At 39.2% G+C, this 15,154-nt stretch overlaps 1 protein-coding gene and 1 long non-coding RNA gene across 2 annotated transcripts in view; one reads left to right on the plus strand and one right to left on the minus strand.

The window, feature by feature from the left end:
• Window positions 1-15,154, plus strand: part of LOC106960076 (beta-1,3-galactosyltransferase 1-like) — a 26,571-nt gene that overhangs the window by 4,311 nt on the left and 7,106 nt on the right. The gene's annotated exons all lie outside the window — the stretch shown is intronic.
• The window catches only part of LOC106960078 (uncharacterized), a 45,073-nt gene continuing 32,264 nt past the window's right edge, over window positions 2,346-15,154 (minus strand). Inside the window, exon 3 of the long non-coding RNA XR_001427494.1 lies at window positions 2,346-2,527. This is a non-coding gene — a long non-coding RNA (uncharacterized LOC106960078). The remainder of the gene's footprint in view (window positions 2,528-15,154) is intronic.

The raw sequence follows: 15,154 nt of genomic DNA on the forward strand, positions 1-15,154 counted from the left end.
GCAAAAGCTGGAGTGTCTGTATAATAAAACCCACATCACAATAAGATGTCAATTCATTTGGTATCTGTGTCAGTTTTGGAGTGAGTTTGTTTTTGGGCTCTATTTAATTTTCAGGGTTTGCTAGAGCAGTCCACTAGAGACAGTGAAATAAAACCTAAGACTTTTCATTATATTTAACACAGTGCAATAAAAAACATGCTTGTCGTCATCTACATAACAGTGGTGGTCACTGTACCAGATTGCAACATCTGCACTCTAATAGTGCAGTAAAATAAACCTACAGCTCTACTCTATACCCATAGATGCATCTAAAGCTACTAATGCTGATGAGTCCACTACAGAACAGATGGACAGACCTGATGTTTTTGGGTTCATGTTTTTGTTTTAAACTGAGATCAAAGATGAAGTGGCCACACTTTTCCCCAACCTCTGCTACTCATCATCCTCACTCATACGCCGACTCAAACTGTTTAGTGCAGCTGAAGCTGAGCAGCTCCGACGGGTGAAATCATTTATTTACCGGGGGCGCGCTGGGCGGCGTGGCCTCTGACCGGACCTCATGCTGCCTGGAGATAACGGCCTCATCAGAGAGCCGTAGGCAGCTGTGGTCAGCCGAACCGCAGGTTATCACGCCACTCGTTCAGTCCACCAGCTCAATTCTGTGCTGGATCCGTGCGATAATGAAGTGGGGTCGGTTTATTTTGACTTTGGGAATGTCTTTATAGGGCAATAGACACCACAAAGAATTTCATTTCAGTGTTGGATGCATTCACTAAGCTGCAACATTACGCTCTTATTCTGAAAGGATTTATATAGGGTTTATATTAAGAATGGATAGAAAATTTACAAATAAAGAGCAGTGATAATGTTAAATTTATACTCCTGAAAATGATGAACATACAATTAAACAATAACAGGCGGATAAAACAAGAAATGATTCCTAATAAAACAATAAGTACTTGGGTTATAAACAAGTACAAAATCTAATTGATTTTAGATTTTGATCAACTTTTATATAAACTATAAGAAATGCAGATTAAATGAGGAAACACTCATTTAATCTGCACTGAAACACTAGATATATTTATGATGTAAATTGTATATTAACACTAACAGTAAGACCTTATATAGTAAGACATTGATCAGTACCTGTCATGATCATTAACGTCTAACGGCAATAAAATATAAATATATGCTATATAAGAGACTCTAGATTCTAAATCTAAGTTTATACATAATGAAGGATTTATTGCCAGTGTTTACTTTAAACATACATTGTGTGTCACGTACCTGTTTAATTCAAATTCAGCTCATAGCTTCCGGGATTCAAACTCAGTGAGGCTCTCCATGAAAATGCAGCCTAAACAGGCGACATAAGCTGATTACAGATCTCAGTTTAATTGTTTTACTTGTTAATTATAAGTTGCATCAATGCCTGAAATACAAAACAGTATTTGATTCCACCTGGGATTTCAGTGGATTTAGGTTTGTATACAAACATGGAGCACTTTTGTCAGGATTAATTTCTCATTATTGGCTTGGGAAAATCACCAGCCAGTTTTCATTTCTTAATCAAACAAAGAGCCCAAACAATCCAGATATTTATTTTAGGTGCTTTATGCTAGCATAGATACCTCTAAAACATTTTACCGTATTTTCCGCACTATAAGGTGCACCTAAAAACATTCAATTTCCTCAAAAGCCGACAGTGCGCTTTATATATGGTCCAATATTGAGCCACAACAGGTCTAGCAACTACGGTAAACAGCCGCCGACTTCATTTTCGCCCATAGAAGAAGAAGCGCGCGTTGCATGCTGGGATAGTTGTCAGAACGCTGGTTTGTTAATAAAGTTTGGCTGACCTATCTACCCACCAACCGTCTAGAATCAGGTCGTCTGCAGGTCATTTAGCACCACGATCTCCACCAACATGCTGTGCGTGAACGGAGAAGGGTGACCATCGTCCGGCCATTTCTAAAGAAAAGAAGCTGCCTAATATTTATGGACATGTTGATGTAGGGTTTTGACCTCCTCCCTCATTACATAGATACATGTCACATGCCAGGTTTACATCCATTAAGCATTCACTTTTATCCAGCTTGGAAGTAGAAAATATACCTAGAAATTATGATAAAGTCAAAATACTCACTCAAATGTAGACCAAAATGAAATCTAAATATAAACCGATGATATGAATAGTTTCCTGAATCCTGCATACTGTACCAGACCCTGCCAGACCTCAGCTCTGGAGACTCTGCAGGATGAGTGCTGCTCCCTCTGCCCCCTCAGTAGGGGACTGTTATTTACAGTGAGGAGTGCTGAAGCTGCATGTCCTCATCCTATGTGCCATCAGCAGTGTGTGCGTGCGTGTCTGTGTGTGTGTGTGTGGTGAACGAGATAGTAGACAGGGTAATTACCTCTGGACCCTTCATCCAGCATCCGCTCACCTCTTCAGTCTCAACAGAGCCACTAAGAGGAGCGCCGTCAGCTCCAAATCACGGCACCAGGCAGGTGTGAGCACAGCTACCTGTGTGCACACAATACCACAAAAAATAAAAATAAAAACACTTTATTCCTTTTTTTTAAATACAAAGGGACATCTGGAAGTGAGGACAAGTTGGATAAAATTCAGTGAATGTTCTGCCTGCGCTGCATGGTGTGTGTCCTCCTCCGTTATAGCCCAGAGTGCAGCGTGTTATCTCGACAGGTGCAGTTGTCTGCACCCTGCTGTATAATGGGGATGTGTTCAGCCTGTTCCATGCTGTATCTGTCTGGCAGCACTGAGATGGTGTTCACTGATAACTCCTAGTCCCCTCAAACCCCCCTTTAAGAGGCAGGGTGAAGCACAGCGGTGGCATTCAGTGAGCAGATTGCGGCACTGTACATGCTTTGCTTGAATGTTTGCAGTGGAGCTAATCTTCCGCCCCCAACAGCCTCCTTCCAGATGTTTACCGGGTTAAATGAATAAGTGTGAATATTAGGTATGAAAAGAGGTCCAGAAATGACAGCGTCCTTCACACTTCCTGGCTCCCCTGATGTTAACATGACTGCCTTTTGCCAACAGGAGAGACGTTTAGAGCTGATGATTCTGATGCCTTATAAACTACTGCAGTCGGTACAAAATTGATGAAAATCCAGGAGACGTGAGGAGAGAACCTGAGTGAACTTATTAATTTGTTCGGCAAAAATTTTTGTTTGGTCTGCAAAAATTTCCAGCTCAAATTGTACTGCCATCGTTTTTAAGATATTAATAAAAGTTTCCAGAAGTCATAGGTCAACCATGCTCTCCCATAATTAAGAAATCAAACACATTAGGTGACAATCAACTGCGCTACACTTTCATTGGTGCTGCTTTTGTTAGAAGATGTTAATGAGAGTTTATAACCTCCAAAAACTTATACCAATATTTCAAAATAATTAAAAATGTTTTAAATTTGATCGCCCACCTGTACACGTGTCCTTCCACTTTACATTTCTGTTCTATTTCATGTTGACCTGTCCGTTAAACCCCAGTTACTAAGAGTAAGATGAGACATGAGAAAAAGCTTAAGGTTGTAAATATTTAAAAGCACATTAAACACTCTGGGTTTGTCTGTTTTCTCAGTTCAGCCTTAAAGATGGCTGCTAAATCGAACATTTGGTAAAATGCTAATATGCTAATCATTAAGTCTGATGAAATGCAGCAATTTTTCTGTGACGGATTCAACCTTCCTGTTTTCTACTGCAACATTCATATTTAAATGCTTATCATCCACTCTAGAGGAAACTTTAATGCATACGCTGCAGTAGAAAACAGGAAGGTTGAATCCGTCACAGAAAAATTGCTGCATTTCATCAGACTTAATCATTAGCATATTAGCATTTTAAGTAAAGTTTCCTCTAGAGTGGATAAGCATTTAAATATGAACCTTGGAAAGAGTGATATTATTATTCCAAAGTTAAGAGTGTATTCTAGATGATTTACTGTGTGATTTCCTCTGGCATCTTGTTAAAAGGACTTTAAACCAGTGAAAGAAAGACTAACCCCATGTCTGATTATAAATAGGGAACAGAAAGTCTGGAATTTTGACCTAAAAAAACCTTGTAGGAAACCAGATTAAAACCACTGTAGGCTGACGATTGCACCGCATCCGTTGTTCTTTTTCGGGAAATAATCCCCAGCTCAAATCGCCATTCATTATTCTTTCAGTGGAGAGCAGGGTGTATTTAGGAGGGATCTAATTTTATCAACCAAGTGTCTAAATTGCCAATTTGTGCCCAGAATGGAAGATCACTTATCCAAATTTTTCCTCCGTTCCATAATCAGGTGAAGTGGCACTTTTTTTTTCTTTTTTTTTCCTTTTTCCTCCATTCGATGGTTGCCTCATTTTTCAGAGCGAATCATTGGCATGCCATTCACCTCGCTCAGGTTCACGTTTTGTCCTCAGAAACCAATGTGAATATTTCTGCCTTTCCTTTCGGATCACTTAGAGCCGCCTGTCACTCTACTATTATTACTTTGTGGATGTTTTAATAAAAGGTTTCCTCCAGGATATGATACTCCCCCAATAGTATCTAACCCCAATTTATTGCTTTACTGACAGAAGCAGAGAAAAACCCAGTGAGATTATCCAGGTAGGAGGTTCAGATATCATCATAAGAGATGGAGAATGTCTGTTTAAAAGGTAAAAGTTGACCATAGAGGTTGGTGTGTGCGTTCCACTGCAGGCTGATGTATCGATTGCCTTCTTGGATTTGTTTTTGAGTCTGAAAACAAAACGCGTGTCAAGCTGTGTGATCCGCAGATTACCTGATATGACTGAAAATGAACTCTTTCTGAGGCGAGATTAGCTCTGAACTTTGAACCCTGAATCAATAAGTTCAGGATGAACGAATCTTTAGGCAGGGATAGAAAACAGGATTTCAGCTTACATCATAGCAAGTAAACAGAATGCTCATCCTGACTAATATTAATGAAATGCTGCAAAAACATAATTTAGACTTTTGTTCACACTTCTTAGGATGCTAAATTCAAAATGTGTTTTCTTTGAAACCACCTTTCACTCTATTGATGATACAAGCATGAACCTCCTCACATATTTTCACTATCAGATGCCTGTCCATACTTAGTTCCCACAAGTCTGAACCAGAAGTGATCCGTCTACTGAACCGCCATCTTGGTAGGCAAAGCACAGAAGAACCACAAAGATAGTAGAGTACTCAAAAACTAAGAGTAATAGTTGTAATGCACTTATATTGTTTATAAATTAGCTATATAGCTGTGAACGAAGCGAGCGCAACTCTCTTCGTTCACAGTTAGCGGCTTGCACATGCTAACTGTGCAAGCCGTTGAGGTTTGTTGATTGCTGTCATAGCAACTCCAAAGCAACTGTCATGACAGTTAGATACAGATACCTGCCAAGATGGCCGCCAGCTACAAAGTTCTCAAAGTGTAACGTCGCATTTCCATTTGAAAATGGAAATGTCTTAGCAATAGTTGCTAGGTTACTAGTTTTACATAGTAACCAACCGCTAAAAATACCTTTCGTAGCATTATGTTTAGAAAAATGAAATTTGAAATGAAATTTGTTACAAGAAATATAAAGCCTCTCATTGAGAAAGTCGTTGAAGTTTAATAGATAGCTCTTAAATTCATAGATAGCTAATGCATTTTGCAAAGTAACCTCCAAGTGATGTTGGCTTAGAATGGGGCTCAAAATGTGTTCTTGGAGCATTGTGTGGCGTCGTTCCACTGCAGATCCCTGACGCTGCAGAAACAAAGCTGGCAGTGGCCGGCTAAGCAGCTTTTAAAGTTCGAGCCCCTGAACGCGTTGAAGGCCGCTGCAGAACACGAGCGCTCATCAGAAGTCGGCCCTGGATAATGCAGAAGTTTTAAAAGGCGAGCAGCGTCTCGCCCCGGGCTGCTCCGGCTCTCCGGTGACGCCTGCTGTTACGTTTCATCACCGCCATTAATCCTGACTGCTGCCGCCAGATCTTTGAGCTTTATTCCCACCTCGCTGATTCATATCAGTCCTTAAATGCTTTTACTTTAACTGAGCCGTCTGGGTTTGCCTCGGCGTCGTGCCCAGCTGGCGTCGCACGCCGTACGCCTCAGTGTGATTAACATAATTCATGTGTCATGTCGGGGCGTTGCCCCCACTCTGCCTGATGCAACATTGAGTTCACCTGTTGCAGAACTGCAGTGTCACCCGGGCGGACAGTGGAATGCATCACCTCCATGAATCAAGCTGAGATGTCCAATTTATAACGAGGGATCAGCATTCAGAGCAGAGGTCCTCACTTCTGATCCTCAGCTTACCTCCTGGTTAAATATGTAGCATTTTGTCTTGTCAAAGTCAAACATTTCGATGTTCTTATTGGGGTTTTATGGGACAGACCAAAACAACTAATACATACTCCAATAAATTGTCCCTGAAATGATTGTGATAAGCGATAATGTTGTTTTGAATCTATTTTCAAGTAATATTTTAATCAAAATGCAAGTTCACTCTCTCAAAGACCAGTAAGCTTTATTTTTGACCCTGGAACTGGAAAATGTTTTAAGGTATATAGGAGATACAGGAGAAAAGTCTGGTTTTTAAGAAAATGGCCACTTATCAATTAATCGTTAGCCGATCAATGAACTCATTAATCAATGCATCCCTTATGCGATTAACTGCTGATTGAGACAGGTTTAGTAACTGGCCAATAAAACGTGACTGATTTTTTTGTCTCCACATAGGTTGCCGTTAACAGTCATCCCATTATTAGCAACTTGGCAACTTTTCAGACTAAAAAATCGGTATTGGTTAAAATCGGCAAGTCAGGCTTTTTAAAGATCAATAATCGGACCTAAGACTGCAATCGGTGCACCTGCAGTTTTCAGTGGTATCCAATTTTAGATTGTCTAAGGTAATTCTTCTTTAAACCTCTGTGTACCTTCATCCCTGACCCGTCTGCTGCGTTCCTTGGTCTCCACGATGCTGTTTGTTTACTAAAGTTATTTAACTGACCCCCGAGGCCTCCACATCACCAAACAGCTGGATTTATCCTGAGATCGCATCACTAATGAGTTTGCTCAGGAAGGTACCGCCAACGCTGCATTTAGGGGGTGAATGTAAATGTCAGCTGCATCTTTTGGAATCTGATTTGTAAAAGAAATTAGAGCATTTGTCATTTTCTTTGGGCTTCATAATGATTTGGAGGCAACCAAACCGCCTTAGCAGAAGTTTGAGTAATCATGATGTCCTTTTTAGAATCGTCAGTCTTGTGAGAACTTTGTTTGGCCGCGGCGCTCCGCCCCGGCACAGTTTGGGCTCAAGTCGGTACTGGAGTGGGGATAGAGCGCAGCCAAATCTGTTGGCTGCTATTGATATCCCATTTCCTCTGTCACTCCAAAGCTGCTTTGCATTCAGAGGCTCCGCAGCAGCAGGCCCAGAGTGTCCAGCCTGTGGCCGCTAATACTGATTATCCAGCTGCTAGTGCTGCTCTTCAGCGATCATCCAGCCTTTCATTATGCGAGCAGCCGCAGCAGAGTTGCAGGCGTGCTGGAAGTCGTCCAGCCCTGACGTTTTAATTGCGCCTCTTCCATATTAGGTGGGATGCGAACCAATCTGGCCGCTGCTTTTATATTTGTCTCATTAATTATCCCTTTTTTTTCAGAGTTTTAAAGCTGGCAGATTTTACAGAAGATTGGAGTGAAAGAGGATCAAAAGCACAGACAGCTTTTAGTTTTCTCTCTCTGTGACGATTCCACAGTCTGATGAGCATTCACATGCGGAACAGCAGCAGCTGGCGATGAGGTGTGGAGTTTGGGTTGCAGACGGAAACACTGGCTGCGTTTTATACAATTCAGTGAACGCAACACTATAAAGAAGGAATGTTGGGAGTCTTAAATATTGGCCATTTTAATTATTTTTCATTTTAATTGTTATTTAGGAATGTGTTTTAGACAAATCCTAAAGAGAAAGGCATCATCTGAGCTGGGAAACTACATGAGAACTTTGAGTAGATTTCAAAAAATGGTATCCAGTTTTAATGTTTAGCTGCAACGCTAATGCTAATAACATACTATTGTTGTTGTGGACTTCAGGAATAAAGTTTACCAGCTCTCGCTCTACTTTTCTAACTATTTTAGTAATATTTTACTCATTATCTCAGGACAGATTGTCGGTGCAAAATATTATGCGTTACAAATTCCTCAGATAAAGTCAGATTGACTTTTAAGTCAATCAAGTCCATCTGGGTGATTAAGATACATTTTCCTGGTCATCTGTTCGGACATAAAATTTTCCCAGCCATTTATGAGTTTTCCACTTTTTTTTTTTTTTTTTTTTTTTTTTAAAAATTTTTTTTTTTAATGCATGCCATAAATGTTTTAGCCTTACTTCTCTGCTGGATGCTGAACATGCCAACTGTGCAATGCTAAATTCTGTATCTAGAACTCGTTGGTCATTTTAAATGTTTAATGGCTTTTAAATACGAACCAAAAACTGATTTTTATAGTGCGCATGTTTAAGTCGATTCAAAACTCATTCACAGTAAATTTACATAAATAACTCAAATAATGTTAACTCATATTTAAAATTTAACTTGAACAGTTTAGTATACTGTAAAAAGTTGCTGATATCTAATAAAAATTTGTAATTTCACTACAAAACTTGCATAATTTCTTTGATATATGAAAATCTAAATAAAATAGTTTTGAAGATGACATTCCAACTGTTGATTTTATGGTTTTAGAAAAGTGTGGCCAGTGCAGGAAACCCAAATATACAAAGACAGCGGTCCATTCCTCACATCTCGCAGCCTTCAGACCTTCAAGTCTGTTTGGTTTTGAAGGGAAAGTGTTTGAGTTCCTCCCCTCAGGCGACCTGCTCGCTCTGTAATCATAAAGCGTACACAGTCATTCTAATACAATACCCACTCCACTCTCTGGAGTTGTTTTTGTCCTCTGTATGTATTATCCACTCACTTATATTTTTGCCAGTGAGCGATATTCGCAGGTCATGCCTCACTTTCAGATACTATTACCACATCATTATACAGCACTGTAAAGAACTGAACATTTTTGACAGCATTTCTTAAATCAGCAGTCATGAAAAAGCAGAATTGATGGAGGCGGCTCGCTATTTTTTCCCCCTGCCAGTCGTTAGATCTGTAATATGGAAGCAGGCAGCGAGGATGTAAGATGTCAGCGCCGACATCGGAGTATGATTTATTTACCTTCAGATGCGTCGGCCCCCGTCCCTTCGCCTCAAACACAAGCGACGCGCAGTGCAGCCTATTACACCGACCTCTTTGTTTTCCCTCTCTGACCGGCTCCCTCGCTGACTCACGCTCCAGAATCTCCCCCTCCCCCCTTCCTGCCAGCAAGGTCACACCACGCGCCACTAATGACTGCAATCAATTATCGGGCGCAACATTAAACGAGACCACAACTCCCACTTCTCTGTGGCCTTCCAGCTCTTTGAACCGAAGCATGGAGGTCACTGATTGCAAAGATGATGCAGCTGATTCCTCTCTCACCCCAGGAGAAACGTAGCATCACATCTATTTGAATGTCTGACTCATATTGGCACACTTTTTACTCATCAGATCATAAAGCACTGTGCAAAAATAATTCTGATTGTGGTAAACGGCCATTCTTGTAAGCTGGGAACGCACTGATCCACTTTTTACACCGATACCAATATCTGAGGTTTAGTATCAGCTGAATCCACACACTTAAATACCCCAATGGCTTCACAGGCTTAGTGAAACATGAACAACTGTAATTTGTTCAGTCTGCAATTAGGAGTAGAACAGCCAATGTAGAATAAAGAATCAAATAGGCTTACTAGCTTGGTCAAACATATAGAAAATAAACAGTAACAAATCTCATTTCAAACAGTTCATAAAGTGCAAATGGGATTTTTAAATATGTAAAATACAGCATTTTATCGACAGCAAAAAAAACATAGAAATAGACTGAATAGATTTGCCCATTAATGTCATAATTGCCCAATCTGGAGAAAAAAAAATTCAATGTTGGAACCAATAAGATATTAAGGTAACACTTTATTTGAAGGGGGTTGAATAAGACTGTCATAAACATGTCATAACACATGTCATTAACATGAATAAGCCTTCATGAATATTTATGACTGTTGTCATAAAGCGTCATTCGGTAAATTATGACACTTTTAATACAAAGTTGACATTATTCAAAATGTCTTTGTTATGACAACTTGACATTAACCAGGAAATCATTACTGATATGAATTTGTTATAAAAGTATTACTGATTGCACTTTAAAAATTAGGTAACGTTTTGTTATTAAAGGTAAAGTTTAAACAGTAATGACTTGTTGGTTAATGTCAAGTTGTCGTAACAAAGACATTTTGAATAATGTCAACTTTGTATTAAAAGTATCATAATTAACCGAATGAAGCTTTATGACAACAGTCATAAATATTCATGAAGACTTATTGATGTTAATGACAGATGTTATGTCATATTTATGAAAGTGTCATGACAGCCTTATTCAACCCCCTTCAAATAAAGTGTTACCGATATTAATATTGAAGCGGTGCATCTCTAATGCAAACCCCAAAACAGAATCTGAACCTAGAATTTTCTTCCTATAAGACAAGTGCTACAAACTTTAATAAAAATGTAACTCAGACTATATAAGTTAAAGCAGTGACTCATATCCTAGAAGTTAAAACAGTTTAACTTCCTTTTATGCTGCAGCTTGTCTCATGAATGTCCTGTGACATAGAGATATAGTATGTTTTATCTTTTCTCTCCATCCTCTCACAGATGTTAAGTCTCACAGTTGGAGAAGTTTGTGTTCTTAAAGGAAGAAAAACATTACGAGCGTTTTAGGATCTCCCAGTGGAATAATGTTTGTGTCGTAAACTTCTAATAGATTTCTAGGGTGTTTAAGTCTTTAGATCTGGAGGCAGAGCTTCTTTCCACAGCTTATGTAACGATTCTCTGAGAACGAAGAGCTGATTCGGGGAGCAGCACACAGTGATTTGCTTAAGTATTTATTTCTGTTTAATTTATTAATAATTTGTTTGGTTAAACTGCAAACGTTAAAATGTCTCATGGGAATTTTATCTAACAGACCAACACAAACCAAGAAGTGGAAGAAAAAGGATACATGGTCTTCAACAGGTCAAATTTAAGACTTTTTAAGACCTTTTTAGTTCTACCTTGAATGAAAATTAAGACTGAAAAAAACTATAAATATAGTGTAACATTCTAGAGTCTCTTTGTGGCTCCTGAAAACAAACACTGCTGATAAATAAACCGGTAATAAATTTGTACTTACCCATGATAGGCCTTAAAAACAAAAATCTAGCTAGCAAAGGCTTATTAGCAGCGAGTTAGCTGCTAATAAGGTCGAGGTGGTTGACTCGAGCCTCAACCACCGAGTCATAAAACTCAAAAATATTTCAAACTTTTGTCTGATTTTTAAAAAAAAATCCAGTGAGAACAGAAAAAAATCAACATATACAAGATTAAATAACCCTGACACAATAAAATTTAAGACCTGTGATTAACGTATTTCAGGCTAACTTATATTTTACATGAATTTAAGGCCTTTATGGAATTCACTGGAAGAAAGACATTTGTTTTTTTTATTGCTGAATGTCTCAGTAAAATACGCTCAAGGTTGCAGCTCTAATGTTACAAATGTGATAGTCACATAAAAAAACAAAAAACAACTAATGCAGAGACAAAAAGAGCGTCTACTAACTTGCGAAGCTAAAAAGTAGGACATCTCCGAGGGATTTCTGTCATCGGGTCAGTTTCAGAGCAGCCTTCTGCTGCAGCTTTAATCGTTATTAATATTTTAGGTTTTTAGTTCTGCACCAGGACATCGAGAGGATGCGGAGCAGCATGTAGACTAAGTATCCTAACTGTGTTCCTAGTGGTCAAAATGAGTGAATTCCAAATATACGACCGACTACAAGGTCTGGACACTGGACAGATGTTAAGTTGTTATGATCTTGACTTTTTATAGTTGCTGTTCCACAGCTCTGAGGTTTCTAAACTGGTATGCTGTTAAAATAAGCCTGAAATGAGAATGAAATTTCCCCCATCTGCTACAATCGGGCATAAAAAAAAAACGTTTTCCCAATTACTTGTGAGAGTCTTTAAATAAATTTAGCACCGGATTACACAAGTTATGTTTTTTTCTTTTTAGTTTTAACTGTTAAAAAAAAATCACTCGAAAGGGCTAACATTCGAGAAGTGCATGAATGTTTCATTACTGCACTGAATTTAGTATTCTGTTTTACCAGCTGACTTTTCTGCCACACGCAGGCGATCATAACGTGAGGAGTAATGGAGCAATAACTAGTGCAGAAAAGCTCAATTCAGGCCTAAAATCCTTTCCCATGTGAAGGAGGGGTGAATTTAACACACCCGAGCACTTAACACCAGCATATGGTACAAAGCCTGCTTTACTTCTCATCATTTTCTTTCACTCGGTTCTCCTGTGGCTCGTCGTCGTGCTGTCATGACAACATTCCCCTCTGCCAGTACCGAGTCTTGCGACTGGCTGTCGAAAATAACTGTAATTTCTTTCTGCTTCATTTTCATGCTAATGTATGTTTACGCTGCAGCAAGGTGGTTCTTAACTATTAGCTTGGTTTTATGAGCAAGGCGTTCATTATGGAGCTATATAAAAGTAGCACTTAGTCACCACGTAACCTTGCTGGCTTTTTATTGCTCTATATGCAGCACCGTGCTAAACTACTCAAAGCCCTTGATATTTTCTTCTATATTTTGTCACGTAGCATGTTGTGCTGAAGTAAAAGTAAAATGATACATGGCTTTTACAAATCTGGAACGTGTGAAAGATCCAAACAATTACCTCCTAAAATGAACCAGAAAACAAAAATAACAAACATAAAGTTAACAATAAATTAGAGGGTCAATCTGGACATCAATTGGACCAGTGCTATGCTCAAATGTGGACAGTTAATACATTAAAAATCAGTTGTGCTAAAGATTATTGAAATTATATTCACTTTTTTTATATTCTCAGTTCTGCTCTGTGACATGAACTGGTTGTTTGAACACATACTAGTGTCATCATTAATTTACATACTAAAGTTAATTTGGCTCGTCTCCAAATTTCTAACCATAAACCTGATTTAAACATTCACCGTTCATACTGAGCTGTTGCATCAATCTGTCACTTTATTAGTGATTGGCACAGTTCTTTTTTTGTTGTTCATCTTTTTAGTTTGTTTTTTTATGTTTTAGTCGTTTTACTAGCTTTCATTCTTAATACCCAACTTGGGCACTAACATACTGTAAACTACTAGGCTGTTTCCTGATAATCAGATGTGCCACAGTTTGGTAATTTTGATCTAAATGACTAATTTCATCAATATTTGCCTTGGACACTTAATAGTTATTCATAACCAAGCAAAATGCTTTTTGAATCTTAGATTTTTCTCTAGGAATCTGTGCAGTAAACTCACATCACATCCCTACTTTAAGATGCACAAAGTTGGAAAACCGTTTCGCCTGGTAGAATATCATAAAAGTAAAACACGTAACAAAGAGGTCATCTGTCGACTGCTAATGCATTTCAAAGCCGCAGAGCAGCATGAAACTGTACATCCATCTTTCAATTTACTTCACGTGGAAGCGGAGTCTCAGAATCCCGCGAGGTGCATCACTCTGGAGGATATTACTTGTTCCGTTTGCTGGAAAAGTGAGTGTAAAGTACTTTTGCGGGTTTATGAATCCAATAAACCTTCCCTGAGGCATAGTAAGGTGACGCTCTAACAGGAAGATTGGGAGTAAGGTCGACAATATAGGGTGAATATGATAATTTCTTGAGTTTTTTTTTTTTAAAAAGAAGCTTAGGTAGCAGGTAGGAGCTGTCAAGAAGTTAGAAAAAATAAGAAATAAAAGGATTGCTGACTCCTCCCTAGAAGAAGAAAAAATAAAGCATGGCAGAGAGGGTAAATAGAGTTTCAAGTGTTGTGAGCAAAGGAAGATGATGGTGTAGGAGGCCTAAAACTAGACAAAAACAATAAAAGGCTGAGGAGAGGCGGGGGAGGAAGGCAGCGAGACATATAAAGATGGATCAAGCATTCAGTGAAGTGGAGACGCAGGGTGTGATTGAGGGCACGCCGAGGGAGGGGGTGTGGGAAAGCAGCCGTGATGAGATGGCTTCTACTGGACCATGAGATTGATGAATCTGCTTCAGAGGGAGAGGGAAGAGATAGTGGAGGGAGGAGGAACGAACGCCTTGATGAAAAGACCAATCGCGGTCCCGCAAGACACAACAGAATCCACGGCTTGATAAAGGAACGAGCCGCTCGGATCTCCAGCCCGACTATCTTAGAACAGAGCACCAGAGGCATCTTTGCAGATTGTGCTATCTCTAATCTGATTTTCTTTTTTTTTTTCTATCGTTGCTTGTGGTATGCAGAGCTGCTGTCACATCACAGGCGATTACATCATATCTAGAGCGAGTAAGAGTCTTTGAAAAGATGAGATTTAATTTACTTTGACATTCTGACAGCAAACAGACTCTTAGTCGCACATCAATCGTCTCCGTCGGACACCAGCTGATACCCAAATCCACTCGAATGTAATAAATATTTGCAGCGGGTGATCCTCCTAAATCGCCTCTGTTCAGCTCTGACCAGCCTCCCTGTCTCTGCTTGGGTGTAGCATCAACCCAGAATGATACTGCCACCACCAGAATTGATTTTTTTCTCCATGAGAATTCGTATACATGCAGCAACTTGTTGCTTTTAGAATAATTGGCATACTTATTAATTGGCTAATGCAATAATAGCGGAGCTCTTTTTTTTTGTTTGTTTAGCTCACCTAGCTTCTCCTTCATTTTTCCAGATAAATTCTAAAATGCTAATTTACTTGACAGTTTTGTTAAATGTTCAGTTGAACAATGTTTGGTATCTGTGGTGAAGTTTTGGTAATCGACTGTTAAGAACTCTTCAAATACTTGGACGTCGCTCTTATTTTGAAGGGTGTAAAGATGTTCCGTTTCCTCTCAACTTTCCCATCTGTGCAGGAAATGATTAGTCTGTACCCAGAATGCATTGCTGTAGAACTACAGCCTGAAGTTGAAATGTTATATTGACAGTTTGTACAATTTGATCACCATTGTTGAACAAAACTTGCGGGGTAC

The sequence above is a fragment of the Poecilia latipinna genome, unplaced genomic scaffold (genome assembly GCF_001443285.1).
Source record: "Poecilia latipinna isolate Pla-1442-1.1 unplaced genomic scaffold, P_latipinna-1.0 Scaffold1152, whole genome shotgun sequence".
NCBI lineage: Eukaryota > Metazoa > Chordata > Actinopteri > Cyprinodontiformes > Poeciliidae > Poecilia > Poecilia latipinna.